Raw genomic sequence first — 27,023 nt, 5'->3', positions numbered from 1 at the left:
CTGGTACAACTTTGAGCCACAGTGCCACTGTGGTTTTCGGGTGGTTAATTGGAGATAAGAGTCTCACAGATGTCCTTGCCCAAATTGACTTTAAAACCGAGATCCTCACATCTCAGCCAGATGAGTAGCTAGGATTACAGGTGTGAGCCATTAAGGCCCAGATGAAAATACTTTTGTTTTTCAAGTTACAGAAATAAGTGGTAAGAATTGAGATCCAGTGTTGGCTGGGGGTGGGGGATGGGGTTCTGATTAACGTGACAGTTTTATATTGGCGTATTAAAGGGCCACACTATAAAATAAAAATGAAAACAAAAAGACCTTACAAAGCCTGAATCCTAGGCTCAAATCAATTCAGCTCCTGATTGGATTTTTTTTTTTTTTTTGGTCAGTTGTGGGGCTTGAACTTTGGGCCTAAGTGCTGTCCCTCAGCTCTACCACTTGAGCCACAGAGCCACTTCTGGTGTTCTGGTGGTTAATTGGAGAGAAGAGTTTCCCAGACTTTCCTGCCCAGGCTTGCTTTGAACCATGATCCTCAGCCACCTGAGTAGCTAGGATTACAGGCGTGAGCCACAGGCTTCCCCGATTGGATTTATGTAATCTCTTCTACTGTCCTGGGAAAGCCCAAATATAAATAGTTAAATAGTTTTTTGTAGAAAGCGATTACTAAGATTACTAATGAGTGAAAGCTTTTATTATTTTTCACACACAATATCCAATATGCAGTTAAAAAAACCCTGTCCTACACGTAAGGATGTTAGACTAAAAGAAATATAGACAAGAAAGAGGCTCACAGATATTAAAGTTATCAGTAATGGGCTGTAAAATCACTCTGATTAAATTTAAAAATTGAAAAGAAGAGAATGTCAATTGACAAATGAAACCTCTGAAATGTATTCAATTGCAAGTCCTAGGACTAATATTTTAAATGAAGAAGTCAATACATGTCCTCAATAGGTATATACAAATAAGTATAAATATTAACAAACTAAAGAATTAAAAACTAGGAGAATAGTAAATATCTAGAACAAAAAAAATCCAGAAAGAATGACAAAATGGTATATAAAGCAGAAAAGAAAACAGAAGATATACAGGCTAGAGGACTAACATTATTCCCTTCTAGATTCAAATTATCTAAACTTTCCAGTTTTTTTGCCTCTAGAAGGGAAGAAGTTTGGCTCTGTCAAACACCTGTTCATGAAGAAGGAAAACATGTTACAAGCTGGAAGGATATATTTACAGTCCACATAGCTGGCGATGGACTCGTTTCTAAAGTGTACATCGCTCTCAAAAGAAACTAGTAATTTGATTATCTCAGGTCTTACATTTAAGCCTTTAATCCATTTCAAGTTAATTTTTGGATATGATGCAAAAGGAAGATCCAATGGCCCTCCTGCATGTGTGTACCATTATCTCAGCGCCATTTATTTGAGACTTTTCTGTTGAATATGACACCAAGCACCAGGAAATAAAACTACAAATACACCAGTGAGACTGTGCCAGATACAGAGGCTTCCTCCCAGCAGAGGAAAGTCAAAATGAAGAGTCAATTTGTGGACTCTGGTGCTGGTGGTTCATACCTGTAGTCCTAGCTACACACAAGGCCAAGATCTGAGGATCAAGGTTTGACGTCAGCCCAGACAGACAAATCTACAAGAATCTATGTCCAAGTAGTAGCCAGTAAAATGCTGGAGTGGAGGTATGGCTCAAATGGTAGAGCACCAGTCACGAGAAAAATGCTGAGCCACTGAGTTCAAACCCCCTAGCATTATCTCTCTCTCTCACACACACACATAAATACACATGCATACACCCAAACTTACACAGAAGTCAGAACAAAACAAAAAATTGTTATATTTGTGTCTGAAACATACTAGAAATCTGCATATATGCATAGGTATAATTATGGATATGTACACACAAACACATTTATAACTCAATTTAAAAAATGGGCAAAGGTCTGAATACACATTTTCCCCAACAATACAAGCCACTGTCCAATAGGTATATGAAAAGGTAACCAACATCATGTACCATTAGGAAATACAAATCAAAACTCCAAAGAGATGGCAGTTCAAACTTGGTAGAATTTCCGTCAAAAAAAGAGACAAAAACAACAAGTGACCAAAAGTATCAGTTAAGATGTAAGAAAGGAACCCTGCACACTGTTAGTGGCAATGTAAAATTTAAAAAAAAATGGATCTACTATGTGAGCCAGTCATTTCATTTCCAGGTAAAAATACCTGAAGGAACCGAACCAGTAACATGAAGAGGTATCTGCACCCATAATCATGCCAGATTATCCATGGTGTCCAAGTGTGGGACCAACTTAACTGTGCATTGATATACAAACAAAGAAATTGTGTTAAATACTTACATACAATGTAATTTCATTTCCCCACCAAATTAAAGAGAACAATATGCAAAGAAAATCAGTCAGGCAAAGAAAGGATACATACATTTACCCCAGTGATCTAAACCCAGGAGTCTCTCAGAGCAGAAAGCAGAATTGTGATTACCACGGACTAAGGAATGGAGAGACAGGGAGATGTTGGCAGAGGGGTGAAAAGGCTAATTCTAAGATGAACTAAATCTGAAAATCTAATATGTAGCATGCCTGTGATGTGTGTTGATTAGGTTAGGTAATCATCATATAATACATAGGTATATTAAACCATCACATTATACCTTGAATACACCCAATCTTCCTTTGACCAATATTGTACAAAAAGAAACTCGGTCATTACCAAAAGAACAGTACAATTATTGTGAAAATGCAAATCATGGGTGGAAATATTCGGTGGTAAATAAGCACAGAGTGGTCTTCTCTGCAATGAATTTAGAAAATGCGAATCAAGAGTACAAGGGAGTATGTTGTGACTAGCTGGGAGGTAGACAGCAACAGGAGGCATCAGCAGTAGGAATGCCAATAGCACCGACATTCTGGAAATAGTTGGGCAGTTACCTAAAAAACAAAAATGTATGTAACCATACGACTCGCAGAAATGAAAAGCGGAGCTCTAGAACTTCTGTAGATGAACATCCATTGATTTCCTATCTGGAAGACTCGTGGGCTCCCCAGATGTTTGACCATGAATTGGGTTCCAGTTTCATTTTACTCTTGAAGCCATTCGCCACTTTCAATGTGTATTCCAATCTGTTTCGATGCTGCATAAAATTTTTTCTATTCCATCTGGCTAGTCATCCCAAGGTAGGATGTAGAGAGACCAAAAATGGGAAGTTCAATTGAGAATTACAAGAAAGTCTCAGCATTCAGATAAGTGATCATGACAAAAAATATTATGAAGCATAAAAAAGAGAATAGGGTATTAAAAAATATTTGGAGAAACTAAATGGTATCTGTTCTTATAGAATAACATATTGAATACATTGATGCATGATTTTCTATAATAATCCCAAATGACTGCTAGCATTCAGCTCTGTGCAGCATGAACTTCTGAAGCGTTGTCTGGGGATGACACCACTCAAATAGCTCCCTCCTGCTCACTGAAATGGTCAGATACCTAACACAGTGCAGGAAGGAGCAGAGGATTTCACCAGCCTGCAGGAATGCCGCCCATGCCACGTACAAAGGCAGGGAAAAGGAAGCACAGAGATACCTGTATTCCTTGGTTGAGACTTCTATTGTTCATCAAGTTCTAATTACGATATTTGAACTTGAAAGGGCAGCTCATGCCACACTATAAAGTATATCTTTTCTGGAAATGGATCTTAAAGATTTAAATGACAAGTTTATGTACCCTGGGTTGACCCCGTAGTTAAAGCAGCATTTTTGTAATACGCAAAACAGTCTGCAAAGCAGCACTTCTTGATTTGTTTGTCCTCCAGACAAATTAGAAGGTTGTGCAATAGAGAGAGAAAAGATTCCTCTTCTTTCATGACCAGAGGGCACTTTCACTGCAGTGTAATCACAAAAACAAGTTTCTCAGTTGCAAAGAGATAGCTAGGTAGATAGATAGATAGATAGATAGATAGATAGATAGATAGATAGATAGATAGATAGATAGATAGATAGATGTACCATTTTCCTCAATTCAAATGAGTTCATTTATTCCTTCATCACAGACAAGAAAAAGCTTTCTATATCAAGCAAGAGGAAATGTAGGGAATTTCCACAAAACAGAATTTTAAAATAAAATGAAAAATAAAAGGAAAGACTTCAAGAATACTTTGATTCCTTTGAAGCATACAAGGGAGTTAATGGAAATTGTGGCCATAGCAGTTGAGAACTAAAAATCTTGTATCTGGAAAATCAGCATGTTTGGGAAGATAAAAAGAGGAAATCTACGTAAAGAGGAATCATCGTGGGTCATTAAAGGTCTGTGGCGTTCTGTCACTGGGACGTGCTTGGATACATGTTAAAGACATAACAGGCTCTACTTCTACTGGAGCTATTTTTTCCCAACAAATGAAACTGCAAGCACAAAAACGGTTGACAATGTGAAATTATAAAAAAGCTGTCAGAAGGCCTGTTCAGGAGATACGCTCACCATCAGCACAAATGCTAGGAATCTAAGAAGCTTTTTTTTTTTTTTAAATGGATTCAGAGACCTTTGGAAAAAAAACAAAAAGGTCTCCTTCTCCAGTAATTGAATTTGACACCAATGCTCTTTGGGTGCTGGGGCTGCTCAGGGTATTTTCCCATCCACATCTAGGCTAAATTGGAGATGGTGACCTCTGATAGACTAGAGCAATCCAGGAAGTAATAGAAACCTCACTTCATAGAAACCTGTGACAAGTTGGGATTAAATGCTAGGCTGGCCAGGAGCAGTCTCACCCCTTCTCCGGGATCCACAGCCTTCCTAGGAAAGGAGATGTTAAACAACATTCTACAAAGGCCACTTTTGCCAACTAGCTCAAAAACGAAATTGAAAATGATAAACGAAGATCCACCTCCCATTGGGGACACAAACAGGTCTTAGATACAAACAAGTTGTCCTTGTTTCCAAGTGCAGTGCATTTGTCAGAACTCTGTAACCGTGGCTGTGAAGTACTATGGGATGGGACCAGGGTTTCTGCAGAAGGATGGTTCTCACTGGGTAGGTTCAAATGGTGATAAAAATAGATACACCCAACTACTGAAAACAAGGAATTGGTTATGCCAAGTTACATCAGGGATGGAATGTATGCAGTCCTTTCAAAGAGTCTCTAAGAAATACTTAGGCTAAGTTCCTTCAGCCACATTATAGGGAAAGCAAGAGAGAGAGTCAATTATGCATTCTGTGAACACACATCCACTTTCATATATAATATATGCATAATTAAAAGATTAGAAATGATAGAGTGATGATCACCAGGCAATAAGAATGCAAATGGCTCTTACTTTTCCTCTTCTGCTAACCTGAGTACTACTTTCTAACCAGAAAACTAAAAGGCAGCAGCTAAAAGAATACAAATACAGTCATCATCCTTATAAGTACTAGCATTTTTTGTTGAATTTAATTATTCATTATTCATTACTTGCTATAAGGAAACTTATTTAAAGACATTAGGTGTACACTTCTATAAAGGAAGGCCCAGGAAATATATGTATGTAACTGTAACCCCTCTGAACATAACCTTGACAATAAAATTAAATTTTTAAAAAAGGTTTAATGTCTAGGATAACAAAAATCAACACATTTTAGAGTAAGGCAATCTCATGCACATTTCTTACCACATATCTGCAGTGGCCAGCACATTTCCAAAACTTAGTAGAAGTGTGTTACACAATAATGAAGTGAAATTGTCACTGGCTAGGCTTCCTAACAGACAAGAAACAGCAAAGGAATTGGTTTGTTAACTTAAAACATTTTTTAAAATCTAACATTAAGGACATAGAGGAAAACAATTGAGATAAAATACACAGAACATTAATAACCTGCAAAAGAATATATTGCAACAATGAGATGTACAAGACATTATGTCAAAAAACAAACTTTACAACTTTGGCATGGGTAGGGTATGGAGGGGAGGGGAGGGAGGGGAGAGATGGGAAGGGATGGGAAGGGGAAACAAAGGAGGAGGCAACAATGCTTGATAAGAAATGTACTCATTACCTTGCTCATGTAAATGTAACCCGTCTGTATGGTATTTTCACAATAAAAAAAAGAGAGAGAAGGGATAGCAAAAAATCAAGCAGAATAAAAATACAAAGAAAAAATGCAGAGAATTTCTCTCTGCATTTAATGAAGAAGATAAACATAGAGATCCAAGAACTGAGCAAGTTATGAACACACAAAGAGATCTAGACCTAGGCACCTGGTAAACAAACTGCTAAAAGCTAAGGACAGGGGAAAAAAATAAGCTAGGAGAGAAATCTGAAAAGTTTCCAGGGTGTAATCACATATTTCCTCCTGGAAATTGTATAATAGATGGTTAATGCCTCACCAAAACCACAGAACCCATTGCACCAGGGAAGAACATTTGAAAGTGCTAAGGGGAAAAACAGAGGGCATCCCACAGTCTGAGGCAAGGAGAAAATAGCCAGGTGCTGGTGGGCCACAGTAATAATCCTAACCACGCAGGAGGATGAGATCTGAAGATCCTGGGCAAACAAAACTGAGAGACTTTATCTCCAATGAATCAGCAAAAAGCCAGAAGTAGATATGGCTCAAGTGGTAGAGCAACAGCCTAAGAAAAATTGCCCAACAAGAGCATGAGGCCCTGATCAAGATACCAGATCAAGAAGAAAGGAGGAAGGAGCTATAAAAGAATAAAAACTTAGACTATCTACACTCTTTCATGAATAAGAAAGATATATATAGCTATATACATATAATATATATAGCTATATACATATAATATATAGCTATATATATTATATATAGCTATATGTTATATATAAAACATAATATATAGCTACATACATATATATAGCTATATGTTATATATATAAAATGTAAAATATAGCTATATACATAATAATATATATAGCTACATACATATATGTAGCTATATATATAAAATATATTTGAGGTGCTCCCAGAAAATAACTGCTAACTTCAAAATTATGCTCTGTTCACTTATTATTCCTGACCTAAGTAAAATAAAGACATTCCCAGACATACAAAGACAAGGAGAGGTAAATGATCTTTTTTGAAAGAAGTATTAAAGGAACAATTTCAATGGAACAAAAGGTAAACTAAGTAGGAAAAAGTGACAGTCTTTTTTTTTTTTTAAGAAAGACATCATGACATTAAAGTCATACAGACAGCAATGAGCTGAGGTTGGGGAATTAAGAGTGGTTAGGACACAGGAGGCCTGTTCTTTTAGGGAATGAAGAAATAATGAGTACGTATGGGATTGTAAAAATTTCTGGTTAACTAGGTATTTCTTTTAAAATTGAAGGTTACTGAAAGGAGATATAATTTATAACTTCAAACCAGTGCAAGGAAAAATAAAGAAAAAAAATTACCAAGCTCATATAAGAGAGTAAGAAATGTAAAAAGGAGGCCAAGAAAAACAAAGCAAATGCAGACATGGTAAATTTGATGTTGGGAATGAATGAATATAAGGACATCAGTGATCCTGAACAGTGTAAACAAATTAAATTTATCTATTAAAAATAGAAATTATTTGGTGCATTTTAATTCAGCTACACAGTGGTTTCAAAAGATACTCAAAACCTCATAGAGAAATTTAAAATAATGTATGAAAAAATATACTCCAGGCAAATATGAAAAGCAATAAAAAGCCAATATAGCAAATTATTACTAGACAAAATAGAATTTAAGAGAAAATAATAGAAATAAAGAACTACACTCCATAATAGCAGATGGAAATTATCCAACAATAAAAGTATGAAAATCATAAAAACAGCATGTATCGACACACATAGCCTTGAAAATATGCAAAGGCCAAAAGTGACAAGATTATAATGAAATATTGATACATTTTTATCAAAAAGAAAGATCAAGACAGAAAAACATTATTAAGGCCAAATATTTAAATGACAGAATGAACAAGCTTAATCCAAGCACAAACACAAAATATTTTCAGAAAATGTTCTAACAACTGTGTTGCAAAGGGTATTATACTAAATAGCAAGGAAATTATACTATCAGGACAACATTATCTGGAAACAATGTAATTTACTTGAAATCAAACAATGAAGACAGAGCTAAATATACATAATCAAGTCTATGTTGGTCTTTTCCTTCTTTATTTCCACTTCATTCTAACAGTAGTCAGAATAAAAGTAATGTATTTTAAGCAAAATCATTAAAACTACTTTGAAACTATTTTCAACATTAAAAGCACTAATATATTTTTCAAGGCATATTGAAAGAAAGACACCAGGATTCAATTTAGTCTGGAGGGAAACAGCAAATTCAAAATTAAGAAGGAAGAAAAGAGTAGACAGGAATGAATAATAAGATTGATTGGAAAATGTATGGCAAGTATTTGTAAGATAAGCATTTTCAATACATTAATTCTATAGCACCAACCACCAACGCATGGTAAGGTTGGTGTGGTTTGAATTTGTCCCCAACTTTGTGTGATAGAAACTTGATCCCCACTGTGGAAGTGTTAAGGGACAGAGCCATTAAGAGTCGCATAACTCACACTTTCTCCACCCTCATCAATGAACTAATGCCAATAATGGAGAAATGAGGTATAAAAGGTATAAAAGGTAAGTTTGGCTCTCTTGCCCTCTCTTTGCCCTTCTGCCAGGGGATGCCATCTGCCATATCATAAGGCATCAGGAAGGCCCTTACCAGACATCAGACATCTGTCTTAGACTCTGTTGCCAGGCTGAGAGGAAGTGAACCCCTTTTCTTTGTAAGTTACCAAGTCTCGGGTATTTTGTTTTGGCCACTTAACTGTGATGAAAGACCGATGAATGAGCAAGAGAGAATAGAGCTATAGCAATTTTAAGAAAAATAAGAAAGGGATATAACTGTAAGTATTTTCCAGATTTTTTAAAGCCTATCCAAATATCATTAACAAGGCCAAATATTACTAACAATTAAAACTGTATAATTTTCTAGGAAGATGCAAGTCATGAAAGTTTGCTCTCTAACCATGATGTTTTGTGAACTATTATTTCTCAACATTTTGGTTAAGATCAGGCAAAATTCTTTAATCAATAAACTATTTTAAAAAATAAAACTAGCATGCAAAGTAGTATTTATCTCAGAAATGTAAGGATGATTCATTTTTAGAAAACCATTCATGCACTAATATATTAAAGGAGGAAATTGGTATAAGCATCTCCATAAATTAAAAATCAAATTTAGCTCTCCTCTGTAATCATAGCTACTTAAGAGGCTGAGATCTAGGATCAAGATTCAAAGCCAGCCCAGGTAGTAAAGTCCATGAGATTCTTATCTTCAATTAACCACTAAAAAACTGTAAGTTGTAGATCATCAGCCTTGAAAGGATAAAAAGCACTAAGGGATAGCATCCAGGCCTTGAGTTCAAGCCCAAGGACTGCACACAGACAAAATAAATCAAATTTAACCAAATTCAACGGCTTACAAATGATAGTCTTACTAGACAAAAAAGGAAAGAGTGGTTCTTTTAAGTTTCAATAAAAGATTCTTGCAAAAATCTATAGCAAATCTTCTAGATATAGATGACATTTAGATATTTATTTTATTGTACACAGAAGTGGAAGCTTGTTATTATAAAAAATAATTATAAGCAACAATAAACAGAAGAAATTAAATATATACAAGAACAAGAAAGAAAAAACATAGTTTTCATACTTATAGATTATTATATTACCTATATAAAAAAATCTAAGAAACTTAGCAAAAATATTATTAGAACAAATAAGAAAGTTCATCAAAATTATTAGATTCAAGATCATTATACACAAGTAGTAGTTTTACTCTGCAATAGACTAAACTATCACATTAATTCAATAATGAAAAACAAATGAAAAATTAAAATCTACTTCACAGATAATTTGTTCTTTCTGCTTATAAGCCTAGGGCTTTTATTCTTTATCATGAATTTTACCAAAAAGTACTTGGCTGTATGTTTTTGTTTTTTTTTCTTCTCCTCAGTCCTCCTTGGAACAGTGGGCCTTCTTAATCTCAAGATCTCTCCCTCTAGCTTATAGATATTGTTGCTGAATATTTGTTTAGTTATATAGCATATTCAATATTTGCATATTACATCTCCTGAATCTATCCCTATCTCTTTTCCCTGATGATTTCTGTCTCTTTGTAGCTTCTTTTGAAGTTAGAATAATTAGGAAAGTATGATATTGAATGCAGTGATAGAATTATAGATAATTATAATAATAGGGAAAGGCAAATAATAAACTCAAGTCTAATAGGAATTTCAGATTGCCACAGGATCAATCCACACATGGTTGAAATTAAACATTTTTAAACTTCTCTGTAGACTTTAGCAAAAACAAAGAGAAATTAATCTTGATTAATAACAGGCAAATCAATATTTTCAGGGGACAAGGGTCATTTACAAGGAGATACTACAATATAGATGAATTGTCCTCAAGTCCTAAGAAGAAATCCTTCAAAACTCTCCCTTCTGAGATTGACAGAAAAGACGCTACCTATAAAGTACCTTCTCCATATCTCTTGTAGGATAATAGTTTCAGCAAACATAATGAAACCAAGAATACAGAATCCCACAGATCGTTATTAAAATACGACCTTTAATATCTACACAATACATTGGGGAAAGACAAAAATCCATGTTCTACAGAGAGTCATTATGGTATTTAGCTGTGTGTTACTTAAAGCAATTATCAAATTTACAGATGAGCTACGCATTGGCTCTTACTAAATGTCAAGTGTTCGCTTCTTACTGACCTATTCCATGTTGCAAACCAACTCTCAGAAATTTACTACTTGGACAAAAATCCAAAAGCAAAACAAACTGTGTTTCCCTTTAAATGAGACCACTTTTTAATAGTGTTAAAAAGTAGAAATTACATTTCAACTAGTAAAAGCACGAAGGATAAGAACAAGGAAGGAAGTGGCTGCCATCAAAGGCAGGTTCACTCCCAATGTCCCTCAGCCATGAATCTCTCCCTGAGGGCCTAGCACACTCCACCTACAAGTCAGCATTGGTAGCCTGACCCACGCCAAGCAGATCACTATTTTTTTTGTCTACTCCTTCCATGGAGTTAACAAAGAAAGCCATATCTAAGGTTGGCATTTCCATGCTAGGAAATTCAGTGGCTTATGCACCTGTCTGCACCGTTGAGATCCGATTTCTAGGAACAGTGCATTATTCCGCCTTTCTTTACATTGTTCCTAAGATGTCATTCTCCCCCAGGAATCTCTTCGGTATAAGTGGTTCTCTCCTGGGGAAAGAATTGCAGGGTCTCTTGCCTAGCAGTTCTCCGGCTTTCATGGGTACACAAACCAGCATGGCAAGGAGGATGTGTTAAATAAGCATTTCCCTGCTGATCTCGAGCAAGACCTGGATGGTGGACACTGCTCCTAAGCTTCAAGTCAGCGAGGCTATGGGCCACATTATCACTGTCTAATTTCCTTCAAAAATGAAAGTTTATGACTCCTTTAACTGTAATCATGATCCCAATCCCAGAAGATACTTACACCGAATGTCAGGTGTAAATTATGTCCATGCAAAATACATAGTTTAGAGCTTTAAAACCCAGTACCTCAGAGATGGAGCTTTTCAAGAGGTGAATAAATTAGAACGAAGCTTCTCAGGTGGGTCCTGATACAACCGAGCATCCTGGCAAGTAGAGGGGATGCAGACACTTGACTTAAATGCAGGTTTGCATGCACACAGACAAGGCCCCGCAGGAAGGAAATGTTCCGCAAGCCAAGGCGCCAGGCCTCAGAAGAAACCATGGCTGCCGACTCCATCACCACGGCTTTCCAGCCTCCAGAACACTGAAAAATAAACCCCTGCTTCTCACATTGCTATGGCAGACTAAGTAAAGGAATGTGTAGGCATGATTCACTGACAGTCTGAGACCTTTGAGAAGCAGTGAGCAAACACAGATATCTGGGTGTTGGCTTGGGTCCATTCATCTAACTTTCAAAACACAGGAAGAGTATGATTTCCAAAGATTAGAGATGGGTATGCTTGAAATGAATTCCCTCAATAAAATTTTGGATAAAACTGCTACACAGGGTGGCTCTTAGGAGACAGAACCATAGCTACTCAAAGAAAAACTAGGTTCAGTCAAGATTAAGTCAAGCTGAGTAACTTCAAGCCTGAGTCATACCGTATCTGTTTGTCAACAGGATGAGTGGGGGAAGGGCTGTGTAATGTTTAGGGGGGGAAGGAGGGACCAGAGAAACACTCACTGAACATGACTTGGCATTGAGTAGATTTCTGGTGCTCCGGAACCTATGACCTAGGAAGTATTAGAAACACCAAGGTTATGATGAGTTACAAGCTGGTTAATGGCGTACATAGACTCACTAATCATACCTAGAGAGGATCTGCTCATTGTCTCCCAGTAACTATTTTCCCATTTTTTCAGATAATAGAATTTTTTACCTAATGGCTGAACATACTACTACAACAACAAGAAGCCCTATGACTTTTCTCACTTTTTTTTTTTTTTTTTTGTCACTCATGGGGCTTGAACTCTGGGTCTGGGCACTGTCCCTCAGCGCTTCAGCTCAAGGCTAGTGATGTACCACTTGAGCCACAGCGCTACTTCTGGTTTTCTGGTGGTTTATTAGAGATAAGAGTCTCACGGACTTTCCTGCCCAGCCTGGCTTTGAACCACGATCCTTAGATCTCAGCCTCCTGAGTAGCTAGATTTACAGGCATGAGCCACCAGTGCCCTACTTTTCTCAGCTTTCTTAGAAGTCTGTCCTCCCAAAAATAAACAAGGATGGATGCAATATGTTGTGGGAACCATGTCTTTAAAGGGGAGGCCAGGTGGGGGTACAGCCTCTCTCAAAGGCAGGACACATGCCCTGGGTTTGGTCCTCAGAAATCAAAACTAAATAATAAGGTGCCTCATTTGTTCTGTTCACTTCTTTTTGACTAGAATGTGATCAAGTTGGCAAGCCAAGCTGGCCCAATCTGGAAAGCTAAGTTAGAAGATGGCTGGGTCTCAGGCCCTTCCTCTGGTCCTAGACCGCTTTTTCCAGACAGGAAAGTGAAAAGACTGCCCACTTGTTTAAGCCACAGTTTTTCGGAGTCGATCTGAGCCCTGGAGCCTCCATCTGCTGTCATGGAGCATGTTCCTCTGATGGGTAGAGGACGCTGGGCTAGGAGAGACAACTAACCAACAGGGTCAGCATCGATCAGAGAGCCCAAACCACATGACGCAGCTTAACAGCGTTGCCTTATGTTAAAAGACTCAATTGCATAATAAAGTATAGGAAGAGCCACTATAAAAGAAGTCCATGTGTTTATTTAAAAAAAGAAAAAAGAAAGAAAAGAAAGAAAGATTTCTACTGCCTTCGAAGCTTGATGTCTGCCCAGTGTTAGGCTGCAGCAATCCCATTAATGCGGCTAGAGGCCCGGCCTCTGCTCAGATCAGACCACACAGGAGAGCAGCCGAGGACGACCAGCATGGAAAGCCAAATGGAAACAGCACAGAGGAAATGGATTTCGTTTTCTCCCAGAAGGATTTCCTTTGTGGGAGGCAGGGTCTCTCCCTTCGCTCCCTGCCACATGGCGCCACACAGACTTCCTTCCACATACAGCTCTCTGGTTTGTGAGAGACGGGGAAGGTTCAAGGACTCTACTCTCAGACCTCCTGTTCCCCAGTCTTGAAGGGCAACTGGGAGAGAACTGGCACTGGCACCCTTAGGTGTTTGAAGGGAGGGACAAAAGAGAAGAAGTAAACGTTGAATTTCCTGGATGAACCGGAAGTTTAGTGTCACATCAGATTCCGTTTCTTTCCTCCCCTAGTTGAGGCTAGCTTGTGGCTCCAGGCCACAGCATGATCTGTTCTGCCATTTGCTTTCCTGACTCTTCCCTTCCGCCCCTCCTACACTCTGCTCCTTCACCAGAGCAGGTCAGAAGAATGGCGAAATGATTTACCATCGCTAAGATGTGGAACCCACCCAGATGCCCCTCAGTAGATGAATGGATCAAGAAAATGTGGTCTGTGTACACAATGGAATTCTGTTTCCACCACCTCATTTGTTAGGAAATGGAAAGACTTGGAAAATTATGTTAAGCGAGTTAAGCTAGATCTAAAGAAACAGGCTGTATGGTTTCCCTCATTTGTAATAACTAGGATATATCTGTGCTATTCTTAGCAAAGGATCACAATAGCTCGATGGCTAGTTGCATATGACCATATGAAGTGAAGCTTAGCAAATCAACTCCAAGAAATGCAAAGACGTTTTTTATAATGTACTGTTTGCAATTATTTCTTTTTCCTTTCTTTCCCTCCCCACTTTGATTTATGCCCTGTTGTCACTGTTTTTTATTTCTGTACCCTTTATCTTGTGTAGAAATTTATCTGATTTGCAGAGGGGAGGGGAACCACAGAAAGGGGGGGGGGGGGGACAAAGGCCGAACCAATGCAACAGCCATACGCACTGGACCCGGTGCTGGCAACGGACTTTGCAACGTGGCGGGAGGGAAGTCAGGGGGAAACAGGAGCAAATGAGGGAGGGGGTAACACTGTTCAAAAAGAAATGCACTCACTACCTTACACAGGTAACTGTAACCCTGCCACGATGTGTTTTACGTCTTTTCGTTGAGCGGAAGCTGTGGGAGTTCTGTCTGGGCCCATTCTAGCTGGCCCTCCTGTCCTTGAGGTCAGGTACCAACACAGACCCACCAACAGCTGATGGGGGGGGTTCTTCAGTGATCTTCAAAGAATCTCTGAGCTCACCCAGTTCTGGTGAGCTCCCTCCCTTCCCTCCCTGGCTTCTATGGCACAGCGCATGGACGGTGACGCTCACCTGGACAGGAGTCATGGGTGGCTTGTCCCAGGTCCTCCTGTGGCTAGGTCCAGGGCCCTTCCTGGCTGATTTGGACCCCAGGGCCACCAGCTTTCTCTGACTGCCACCTCTGCGATCTTTTTTCCTCTGCTATTTTTTTCAACACTGCCGACGACTCTACCTGCCTCTGGGCCTCTGTCTCCTGCAGGCAGGAAGCGAAAACCAGGTTCCCTGTCCACACTTCCTCTCAGACTGCAGACTGCCCAGGCCAAGCACCCCCTCCCTCCCCGCTGCTTGTCTGTGCCAGCCTCACAGGCTCACTGATCCTCTCCTCTCCCGCAGACTCTCCTGGAGCCTTTTACAACTGCTTCTAGGGTCTCTGTGAAAGGAAAAGAGTTGCCCTCCATCAATCAAAATGCATTGTACTCATAAATTGATTTGTTCATTGGTAGCTCCTTTGTACAACTACTTAAAGATAATCAAATTATGATTTTAAAATGTAGTTCACCTTGAAATTTTGGATCACTGCACTAATCCAGACTCCTTACTGTCTATGCCAGCCAGGTGATCTGTTGGGTGAGGACTGATGGATGCACTATTTTTCCTTTCTTAGTAAGTCCTTCCAGGGCACACCTTGCAGCTCTTCCTTAGGATGTGAGGGGGGAAGGGCTCTGAATAGCATGCTCCTCTTTCTTTCATACCCACAGACTTTTAGCATATTGCTAAAAGCACAGCTATCCTACTAGCCACTTCATTCTCCACGCTTCTTTGTGACTAAGGTTCTGGATTCAAATTTATATCTAACAAACACATGCACCTCTATGTGATTAGCATCCAGGGCCAGGTACAGACTTGGCCTGGCTGTGGCTATTGGCTGGGAAGGCTTTATCTCCAGAGCCCATTTTCTTACCTGTGCCCCCAGCTGGATCTGTGTGTGGGTGTCACTCCTGAATTCCAGCATCGTTTCTCAATTGGAAAGGCAAGAGATTCACAACACCATCAAATCTGCCTGCTTTCTGATCAAGCATTTCCATTCACTTCTTGGCTTCTTTCACGTCTTTCAGCATAAACAACAAGCCAAGTGAACCATACACCTCTGCTTGAAATCTCCTGCACCTACAGATCACCTGATTCCCAAGGCTCAGTGTTTACTTCCATCAAAGATGGTTAAGATAACAGCCTTTGGCCACCACATACCAAGTCCAGTCCAGCCCAGTCTTCTTCCCTCTCTTTCAAGCCCTCACCATGGCTTGCTTCTTCAGAGATCATGGTGTTGCTATGATTCATTTGTTCAAGGCTCCTCACACTCCAACTTTCTGCCAGGATCTCTCCAGTCCCAAAGCCATGTCCACATTATAAGTGTTTGTTATAAAAGTACTAGTTAGCTATAGCTGTGTAACAAATTACTCCAAAACATAGTGACTTAAAACAAACAACTCTGTGAAACTCACAGACTCTTCAGGTCAGGAAATCAGGAACGCGTCAGCAGGGAGTGCAGGCTTGTTCTCTCTTGAGCACAGTGCTGTGATGTCAGCAGGGATGGGGTCACCTGGAGCTCGGCCGACTTCCCTGCAGGTCTGTTGGCAAGGCACAGCGTCTCACCCCTGGGCTTCTCCATAATGCTAAAAAGGGAGTGAGAAAAATGCAAGACGATCTTGCAACGTCATTTACTGTCAGAAAGCGAGGAAATATTTTAAGATGTGTTTTAGTCAGTTCAGCTCTGCTCAGTTCTGTTCTGCTTCTGTTTCAATGTGAAGGCTTGTCAACAGGACCCCAGAACTACTCTGGAAGGACTCTGGCCAAAGTTAACATAATTTGAGTGAGGTAATTATCTTGGTCCATTCTAGGCTGCTATAACTGAGTAACATAGGCTAGATAATTTATGGAAAAGAGAGGTTTCTTTGGCTCATGGTCTTGGGGAGTTTAGAACACAGTTCCAGCCATCATGCTGTGTCATAACATGGCAAGAGGGCAAGCAAGTGTGCTTCAGACAGAGAGGAAATCAGGTCGGACTCTGAGCTCCATCTGAGTCTGCTGGAAACGAGCCCACTCCTGCAACAAAGGCATCAATTCATTCACGAGGGCTTCACCACAGTTTTCAGGCCTCATTTCTTAATGACATTGTTGGAGGGGACATCCTAGTCATAGCAATAATAAATAACCATGTTATTGATTTATTACCTAATGAATAAAGTCAATGTCCACAAGTCCATACAAATACCAATAAATAATTGAGTAAGTGAATGAAAAAAAGAAGAAAGGTCCCATCTTCCTTACACAGGAAGTCTGATTCATAAATGTAGAAGGAATCCAGAAGTAGGAAATCATTATTAGAACAAAATGAGAATTGCTCTGTGCCAGACTCACTGATAATTACTTAAATTATTGGGTGAATAGAAGAAGAACCAACAGGAAGTAGGTGCCCCTCCATTCACAATGGAGTCAGGTCCTGGTAAGCTGCAAATGCATTCGACCGAGCCCAGCTACTGAGCTGCACAGTTCAGCAGCACAGTCCACTGAGATGGGAACTACCTATCAGGCACATGCTCAGGGAAGGTCTGAACTCAAAAGCTGAACTATCATTTCCACTATCATTTTGGCAGCATCATAAAGTGTAAGAATCATACATAATCATAAATCAGGGATGCCTGTAGTTGGTCCATATTTATACTCCTCCCCAACTTTATTAATTGCTGTTGTGCTTTTGAAACCTAACTATAAAGTCATTCTTTCTTGTGTGTTGAATTTAGTGACCTGTTTCGATTGAATACACCACAGAAAGGAAGCAAAAAAACCTTCTGACTTTCTAATGGAGTCACCTTAGCCAGGTGACTAAAAATCTATATCCCCTGATACTACGTGGCTGCCCAGTGATACAATACCACGAGGATGTATCACATCCATGGCGCTATACCCCAAATGTATAATAAGCTCAGAGTAAATTATGGTTTTGATGGCTTGTGCACAAAAACCTATGTAGGGCAGGGCCTGGAGGACAGCAGTGGTGGCCACGCAACTGGTCCTGCGGGGATGTGGGATGCAGGTGCTGAGACACCATGCATAGAGGAGGTAGAAGAGAGATAGCACCTGAACCAACGGGCTGTGCATCCCACCAGGCCAACTCCACCCAAAAGCAAGCCTGCCGAAGGAAAGGAAGCAAAGACAAAGCCAGATGTAAGCTGAGAGGACTCCATCTCCACCATAGAAGAACCAGAGAACGAAACACCACCTGCTACAGCTAGCGAGACAGCACAGCCCCAGGGGGAGCCTGAGAAAGAAGAGAAGGAAGAAAACAAGTCTTCTGAAGCCAGCAAAAAAGGATGAGCAAGATCAACCCAACGAAAAGATGAAGAAAGTGAAGAAAAGAAAAAAAGCATATATCTTTCTGGGCCGCCCTTTCTACCAGCCAGCAAGCCAGGGCTCAGAAACAAACACCCATGGCTTCCTCTCCATGTGCCAAGATGGATGCGGTCCTACCTGCGCTATGAAGGCATGCTTCAGAAGAGAAGTGCATCAATGGTTGCTATTGGAGAATATCCTCCTCTGGAACTAGAGAAGAAGAGGCTATCTCCTTAAGCCAGCACTAAACAGAGAATTAGAGGGGTCATCAAACGGTAAATGGAAAAGGTGCATCTGGAAGCTTAAGTGTGGTCCAGAAATCACAAACAACACCTCAGAAGTCTAGGAAAGGAAAGAAGAGCTCCACAGGATTTCTAGCTCCACAAGTAAAATTGGAGAATGCACTCCCGTGGGCCTTCACTCACCTCTGTGAACTTAAAGAAGCGGCCTACCATCTCATCAGGAAATACGTGTCTCAGTATTATCCTAAGCTTAGAGCGATGTCAGGCCCCACTGTTGAAGAATGCTCTGCAGAGACGCCAGTTAGAACAAATACCTGGCAAAAGTACCGCAGAGACCTTCCAGCTGAAGAGACCACCAGGCTTGGTGGAAGCCTGCTGGAACATGCCGTCTTGTCTGTCATTACTGCCATGAATGAGCCGAAGACCTGCTCCACCGCTGCTCTGAGTTACATCTTGGAGAACCATCCAGGGACCAGTTCTGACTATCAAATAGCAAATGCTGAAGAAAACTCTGCAGACATGTGAGAAGAGTGGGCGGATGGAGCAGATCTCTGGTGAAGGATTCAGTGGCACCCTCCCCGTTCTGCTTTCCCAGGAGTCCTATTTCCAAAGCAAGAGTAAGATGACTCTCAAGGTGAGGATGAAAACGAACACAAGTCATCAGAAGAAAAATTGGAGGATGAGGAGCCCCTACCGGAGAGGAGATCGCAAAAGAGCGAGACAGGGTGGGAAGGTGAGAGAGGATCTACGTCTGCCTCTTCAGCAAAAGAAGTTTCCCATTTGGGGATTGAGGCAAAGGTGCTTTCCTCTGGCTGAGCCGTATCCTAACACCTCTGTGTGTGGTGTATGTGTGAGTGCATGCATGTGTGATGTGTGTGTGGTATGTGCATGTATTTGGTGTGATCACGTGTGTGTGAGATGTGTATTTGGTTTGAGCATGTGTGTGGTGTGAGCATGTGTGTGTAGTATGTGTGTATGTTTGGTATGAGCATGTGTGTGTGTGTGTGGTATGTGTATATATTTGGGGTGTGTGTGTGTGTGTGTGTGTGTGTGTGTGTGTGTGTGTGGTATGTATGGTGTGACAATTCTCGCCCAAGCCTATGCTTAACAATGTGATACTTCTCCCACACAGGCCACAAATCATCATTATAGATTAATAGGAAAAAGTAAAGAGCTCACTCAAATTGCACTCTCATTCTGTTGGACATGTATGTATTTCATCCCATACCTTCAACAGGAATCCACTGAAATGCAAAAATAAAAGAGCAGTAAAGAGCCTGAGCAGCCGCTTCATGATCCACCTTGAATGTTGTCTTTGTTGTTCTTAAATGTTGATATGTTACCACACACAGAGAGAAAATAGAGCACAGACTGTGCGATCTGAACATCCCAACCACAAAAACAACCATATTGTAACACCAAAATATATTTATAAAACTGGTCAAGGAAATTGAATTTAACATATGCTGTTATCATACAAGAATTTTTAATGAAATAACACTTTGTATTTATATAGCACCTTTCTTGTAAGGAGCAAAAATATGGCTCTGATATTATTACTCATTCTCATACCATCCTTGACAGGTGGGCAGTAGCAACATTTATACCAAGTTTTAATCACTGGGAAGCCAAGATGCATAGCAAGAAGGAACAAACCATACAGAACAAGCCAGAAACTTGGAACTTTCCAGACTTCATGCCCACTGTGCTACCTACTCTTTTTTTTTTCCTCTGAAATCTTGAAACCTTGCTTAAATACTAATGAAAAGAAAATAGAGGAATGGCAGAAAGATATAGCAGCCTTCCAACAACCTACTCATGGAGCTCACCTAGACTGAAAATGACTGCAAGTTATGAACCACACTCAGACCCTGACAATCTATACTACAGCCTGAGTAAAGTTAAATATACCCCATTAAGGTTCTCAGTAGTTACACCAGTTGAAGACCCATACCCCATCAATAATATAAAGTGCAGGTGGTGCACAGCAAATCAATTAGGAACATTGGACAAATAAAATTGAGTAGCACAAGAATTCTTGATTCAATTATAACTTCACAGAGAGAGAATTTTTTGGATGATACTATACTATTTACCTGAGAATCTCTTCAAAAATATTTCCAAGGAACAAGATGCTATGTCGAAAAACAAACTTTATAATTGGGGCAGGGGGTAGGGGGTAAGGGGGCAGGGGAGTATAGCTAAGGAGGTGGGAGGGAAGGGATGGTAGGGGAAAAACAAAGGAGGAGGCAACAATGCTGGATAAGAAATGTACTCATGGGGCTGGGAAGGTGGCTCAGTGGTAGAGCGCTTGCCTTGCATGCATCAGGCTCTGGGTTCGATTCCTCAGCACCACATAAGCAAAAAGAAAAAAAGCCGGAAGTGGCGCTGTGGCTCAAGTGGTAGAGCGCTAGCCTTGAGCTGAAGAGCTGAGGGACAGCGCCCAGGCCCAGAGTTCAGGCCCCACGACTGGACCCAAAAAAATAAAAAATGTACTCATTACCTTGCTCATGTAACTCTAACCCCTTTGTACAGTATTTTCACAATAAAAAACTTAATTAAAAAATATTTCCAAGGAGGCTAAGTATAGCATCTCATTTTTATAGTCCCAGCAACTGAGGAGGCAGAGATTGGGTAAATGGAGGTTCAAGAGCAACCAACGTGGGCAAAAAGTTAGCAAGAATCCATCTCAACAAATAAGCCGAGTATGGTGATACACACTATGGTTTCTACCAATGAGGGAGGTCTAGGTAAGAGGTTATGGCTCGGGCTAGCCCAGACAAAATTGCAAGACCTTATCTAAAAATTAATCTAAGAGCAAAAAGGCCAGGGAGACATGGTTGAGTGCTTGGTTCAAGATTTTGAGCTCAAACTCCAGTACTACCAAAAATAATTCATTCAGCCAGGTGCCTGTAATCCTAGCTACTCAGAAAGCTGAGATCTGAGGATCACGGTTCAAAGCCAGCTCTGACAGGAAAGTCTATGAGACTCTTATCTCCAATTAACCACCAGAAAACCAGAAGCGGCACTGTGGCTCAAGTGGTAGAACGCTAGCCTTGAGCTGAAGAGTTGAAGGACAGAGCCCAGGCCCCACAACTGACAAAAAACAAAACAACAACAACAACAACAACAAAAAAACCCTAATGCAAGGGAATAAAAGTCCTTTAAAGATAAATTAAAGTTATAGGCATAGTCAGAGCCTAAAAATGTGTCTTGAATAAGAAAATTTCCAGAAAACAAATTTCATATGTGTGCAATGTCTTTTGTAAGGTTATACTACATTTTGTCTTCAGTGAACTCTAAAATACCCAAAGATGCACTCTCCATTTTGTCAGGTAATATGAGGTGTCTGAGAGATCTACTTAATCAACCAATGTCAGCAAACCTTGGGATTAAGTCATCCCTGGGGAAAGGATAAAGGTGTGTGATGGGCAATTTCTCAGTTAAAGGAACAAGGATGGGAAATTCTATTATAATCCTAATAGGAAATGTCAATATTTTATTAAAAACCAATAACAATAGTCAACCCTTATTAAGCGCATAGGAGGAGATCCATGCTATCCATACATACTACATGCATTATCCTCTCTCAACAGCACAAACTGCTTTGAGAGACTTAAAGAGGGTAAGACACCTGTTAACTCCAAACTCCTTCCCGGACATAGGCTGGCTCTCCTTCACTCACCGGCCCTCACTTCTCCACTCAGAGAACTGAGTCCGATTCTCCATTTCTTCTCTTTTGCTGAAGGAAAATCCATAGCTATCATTTCTAATACTGATAATGTACAATCAAAATCCATTCAAATCTTACTGAGAGAAACACTTCTCAAAGACTCAAGACCAGAAATTCTCATACGAACTCACATACCCACTATTGATATTGATGAGAATACACTATCCAATTCCAATTTCATTCTTCATCTTTCCCTATTTGACTGACTTCTGACTTGTTACGTTGTACCAGAAAAGTGCAAATCAAAAACAAAAGAGAGAAGCAGTTCTTTCAACCATTCAATTTGGAGGAAGTCCGGTAAATTCTAATAATACATCTTTAATTAATTAGTTACTTAATGAATATAACTAGCTAATTAATTAATATCCCTCAGGTAGAGTTTATTATTATTTTTTTAACCAGAGAATTTCTTAGCCCATGAAGGAAAGGGCAAAGTAATGATCACCCAGTAGCCTCTGAACTTCAGGACAGTTGGAAGCCCACCTCTGAAGACTATATCCTCTTTGAGGTCACAAAGAAAATTAGGCCTTGAAAAATGCTCAGAGCAATCTGCATACTGGCCACCAGTGAATTAGTTAAGAGCAAGTTTCATTACTATAAATAAGCAAATCAGACTGGTCATCTCTTGCTTGCATTTTTTTGGTTCTTAATATCCACCGCAGAACAAAATACATTTTTAATCTCATTAGTTGTTTAGACTTGAGAACTTTCCTTCCAGGACTCGAAGCAAGAAAATGAGTTAGAGAGGAGACCTCTCTTCAAAGACTCACTCTAGGTCTTCCCACCCTCCCCACCCCCCCACACCCCCGTGACATCTGCTATCACGGCTGTTTTGATTTTATTAATACATTATCCATCAGCTTAAAAATCCTCAAGTTTTCTCCGTATGTGGTAATCTTGACACAAAAATTCACTATGAGCAAAACCAGTTCATGCACTTGTGTGTTACTTAACCTGGCTCCCAGATCCGCCATGTTGGATCTCTAATGGAATCTTGTATTCCACCTGAACCATTCTTAAGTGGATCTCTCCTTCCTTTCATCATGAAGACTAAACTTCCTATCTTCCAGTCAATCCCATCTGAGAGTCACATTCCAGTCACCAATGAAACTCTTAACTCTTTTGGGAATCCATGAATATATAGATTTTCTTCCTCCATCTACATGAAACAAAGTTTCTTCTGTCTGACCTCCTTTTTAAAGCTTCTCCTTCCTAATAATTTTTCATCTGTTCAGTCTCACAAGTGTTTACTCAGTAAACACCTAGTTGAGGCCAAGGCATTGAATTAAGCACCAGGATGCAAAACTGAATAAGACTCAGCCCGTGTCAAAAAGGCCCATGTTCTGACATTCTCACTAAATGGGGTGCCAAGACAGGGATAGAGTTTAGCTCAGGACACACAGAACCTCCGAAATACAGCCCTGCCATTCAGCTGGAGACCTGTCTTTCTCCTAACTCTTCATGTTTCTTGTTTTCAGAATTTGGTTTCATTAACATGTGTAAATATTTTCTTTGTTATCAACCCCCACTGCCCGGAAATAGCATTCTCACCTCTTGCCAAGCCATTGTATTAGTTCCAGGCCAATAAACCACACAGAGTCCCTCACCATCTTCCCAACACCAGGAATACTGCAATACCTAGAACCCTGAGAATCAAACCCATTTACTCCACGGGTTAGCTTTCTTAACCCACACATGATTTGGGGAAGGTGAAGTTTTCATTCTGTGTGCTTAAGTTATCTTGGCAATCAACCAACAGCCACTAGGCCCTATTGCTTCCATTTCCGATCTTCATAAAGAGCAAAATAAAAATCCCCCCTTCGTTTTAATCTGCTCGGTCTCTAATGTGATATCCTTCATGCATCCTCAGTGAACTGGCCTTTATTTTACCTATTCCAGTTTTTTGAATTGCATTGGCAAACTTTAAGAAAATAATCTTTAGCAAATTGGCACTGAAAGTAATTGAGGCAGAAGATGCTTTTGGTCCCTGAGCCATTGTTTGAGCTGCGCTGTCGGGATGGAAATAAACAGCCTGATATGGGTTCAGGTGCATGGATTCTAAAAGCCTGTTTCTCATATATTCAAAACCTTTCATCATGGGATAAGCCTTATGCTAAGTGTCACTTGTCATTCTTTTTCTCATCATGGTTCTTCAGGAAGCCCAAATACCATTATGTCCCTTTCTTTTTTAGAAACAAAAATAAAGAAATATAAACTTGACTGCAATAGAGCTCCCCAATGACAGGGACAGAAGAAAAAAAATTAGGGACCTAGAGAGCCTGTTTCAGATCGTACTCTGCTACTCTGTTTTTGTGGTGCTTGGCAGCAAGTGAGTTCCTTGAGCTGTCCTTCCCTGCTCTATGAGATAGGGGGTGAGGAGCCCTGACGCGATCACCTGTGCTAACTAACCAGGAGTGAGGGGCCTCCCCAGAGGACAGCATCTCTGCACCCTCGGTCCTTATCTGCTGAATTAGCATGGGATTATTTACTATCTCATCATCTACGTCGGTAAGACTGAGGTATGCCAACCGTGTGCCTAAGAACTTCAGGACTTCAGGTCCCCAGTGAACGGCTGAGATCCACTTCTGGATCCATCACCTGAAGAGTCGTGGGACATTAGGGACATTGCCTGGACAAACTTGAAGGCTTGAATAGGAGACTCAGGAAGCTAGTAGTCAGCCTCATGGCAACTAGCAAAACAATCTATACCTGTAGCCCAAACCAAGGCATCTAGATTTTGTTTGTTCATTTGTATGCTGGTACTAAGACTTGCTGAGCTAGCTCAGAGCCTTGGGCCAAATCTGAGGGTGCTCTACCACTTGAGCCACACCTCTAGACTAGCTTTTTACTGATTAATTGGAGGTGGAGTCCCATAGACTTTTCTTGCCTGGGCTGGATTTGAACTATGATCTTCCAGACCTCAGCCTCCCTCTCGAAGAGCTAGGGGTGAGCCAGATAGAATGCCTCCTTTAGGGGGATGGAGAATGCGGGTGTGGGGGGAGCATGTTTGCCCGCACTGGGGCTTGAACTCACAGCTTTGGCACTGTCGCTTAGTCTTCTTGCTCAAGGCCACACTCTACACCTTGAACTACCACTCCCCTGCCAGCTTTTTGTCAGTTCCTTGGAGATAAGTGTCTCACAGATGTTCTGGGCTGGGCTGCCTTCAAACCTCAATCCTCAGACTACAGCCTCCTGAGCAGTTAGGATTACAGATGGAAGTGACTGGCACCAGGCCTAGAGTGACTATGTTTTAATTCTTTTTTACCAGGGGGTATTATTTGAAAAGAAGAAACACCAGGTAGAAGCCTCTGGTGTTTTACCCAGAAATCACAATCCTCACAATAAATCCCTCACCAAGGAGCGCCAGCCGCTGCTAGCATCCACCATCCACACCGGTGTCCCGGGACTCTTGGTCCCCACCCAGTCCCTTTCCTTTGACATCTAAGCTTCCCTGGAGGAACCTGTCCAGGTGCCTGCAGTGCTCCTCCTCCAGAGGACCATGTAGACCCAGTGCATGCTGGGGTACGCGCAGCCAGCGAGGCAGGCCGGCTGCTCCTATAAGCAATCAACACAGGCCTTCAGGCATGAGATTTAATTGCTTGTTCATTATTTTATCTCACAGGGGCTACGAAGAGTCACGGCATTTCTGAGCACACCATCTAACAGAACCCCGGGAGCTGTCAGATTCAAAAATAACATCAGCAAGGAGAGAGGAGGCAGTCTTCAGCCAAAGGACCTGAGGTCCCCGGGACTCCACACAAGGACCCTCATCTAAACGCAGAAGTGCACACGGTGCACTGCCCTGTGTGAGTGGGAGGAGAAGGACACAAAGAGATGGGAATTTGAACTCACAGCCTCTGCGTGCACCCAGGTCCCTTTCCTGCCTGATTGTATACTGAAAGCGTGTACTTCACTCCGCAGCCAAGCCCAAAGATTGCTTTCAAAGAGCCATTGTCCTTTTGAAGAGGTGGCAAGTACTAAGTGAGCTGGCTGAATCCTCTTTGGGTTTAAAAGCTGTAGAGTTCTGCTTTTCAGGTGTCAAAATTGCCTTAAATCTTTAGCTTGGCTTTACCCAGCTGCTGCATGCATAGAATAGAACCTGATCAACTCCCCGCTACCTCTCCAAAAACCTTGTTAAAATATACCTATATCAACAAATGCTTCTTCCTTAACATTTTCTGTTTAAAAAAAAATTTTTTTTTCAGATGTGTCTTAAGAGGTCAGGGCAGTCCCACAGTAGATCTCTTACTTAAAAAAGAAAATGTGTTCTCCATGTCTCAGATCGTGAGCATGAAAGTTACAGCCAGGTCTCCTCCCCTATTTTATTTCTGCCACCTGCGCAGGCTTGACCCTGTCTCTGTGAGGCAGAAAACTTCAACAAAGGCAAAAGGACTGGAAAAGATAAAGTGCTGGAAAGATTGTGAATAAGGGGATTACGGCTTTGATGAAGCTGGAAAGAAATACGAGGCTTAGGAAGTGAATACAAGTCAACACGGTGAAGATAGGCTTTCCCCAAAAGATTCCCTTAAAAATTAAATAGATGCATAAATATACATAAATTAAATATATACATTTTTTTTCTTAAAACAAGTACAAAGCCCAGGTTTTGGGGAAATTGAGGACTCTAGACCTTCATTGAGATGGAAACATACTGCATTCCAAGGCTCCCTGAAGAAGACCACACTTTATGCAGGCCCAGCAACCTGCACCGAGGAAACAGGAACAACCAGGCACTCATGGGGAGAGAAGGAAAAACCTCGATACACACACACACACACACACACACACACACACACACACACACACACTCAGAGAGCCTTGAAAATGTGCTTTAAAAAGCTAGGTGCCAGTAACTCACACCTGTAATCCCTGCTACCCAGGATGCTGAGA

At 40.6% G+C, this 27,023-nt stretch overlaps 1 pseudogene; it reads left to right on the top strand.

Moving 5' to 3' along the window:
- The window catches only part of LOC122127557, a 52,176-nt pseudogene extending 32,960 nt beyond the window's left edge, over positions 1-19,216 (top strand).
- The last annotated feature ends 7,807 nt before the right edge of the window (positions 19,217-27,023 follow it).

This window comes from Dipodomys spectabilis, unplaced genomic scaffold, assembly GCF_019054845.1.
Source record: "Dipodomys spectabilis isolate Male_0828 unplaced genomic scaffold, ASM1905484v1 ptg000302l, whole genome shotgun sequence".
In the NCBI taxonomy this organism is placed as follows: domain Eukaryota; kingdom Metazoa; phylum Chordata; class Mammalia; order Rodentia; family Heteromyidae; genus Dipodomys; species Dipodomys spectabilis.
Note: the sequence above shows the minus strand (reverse complement) of the source record. Positions and strands in the feature narration are given on the sequence as shown.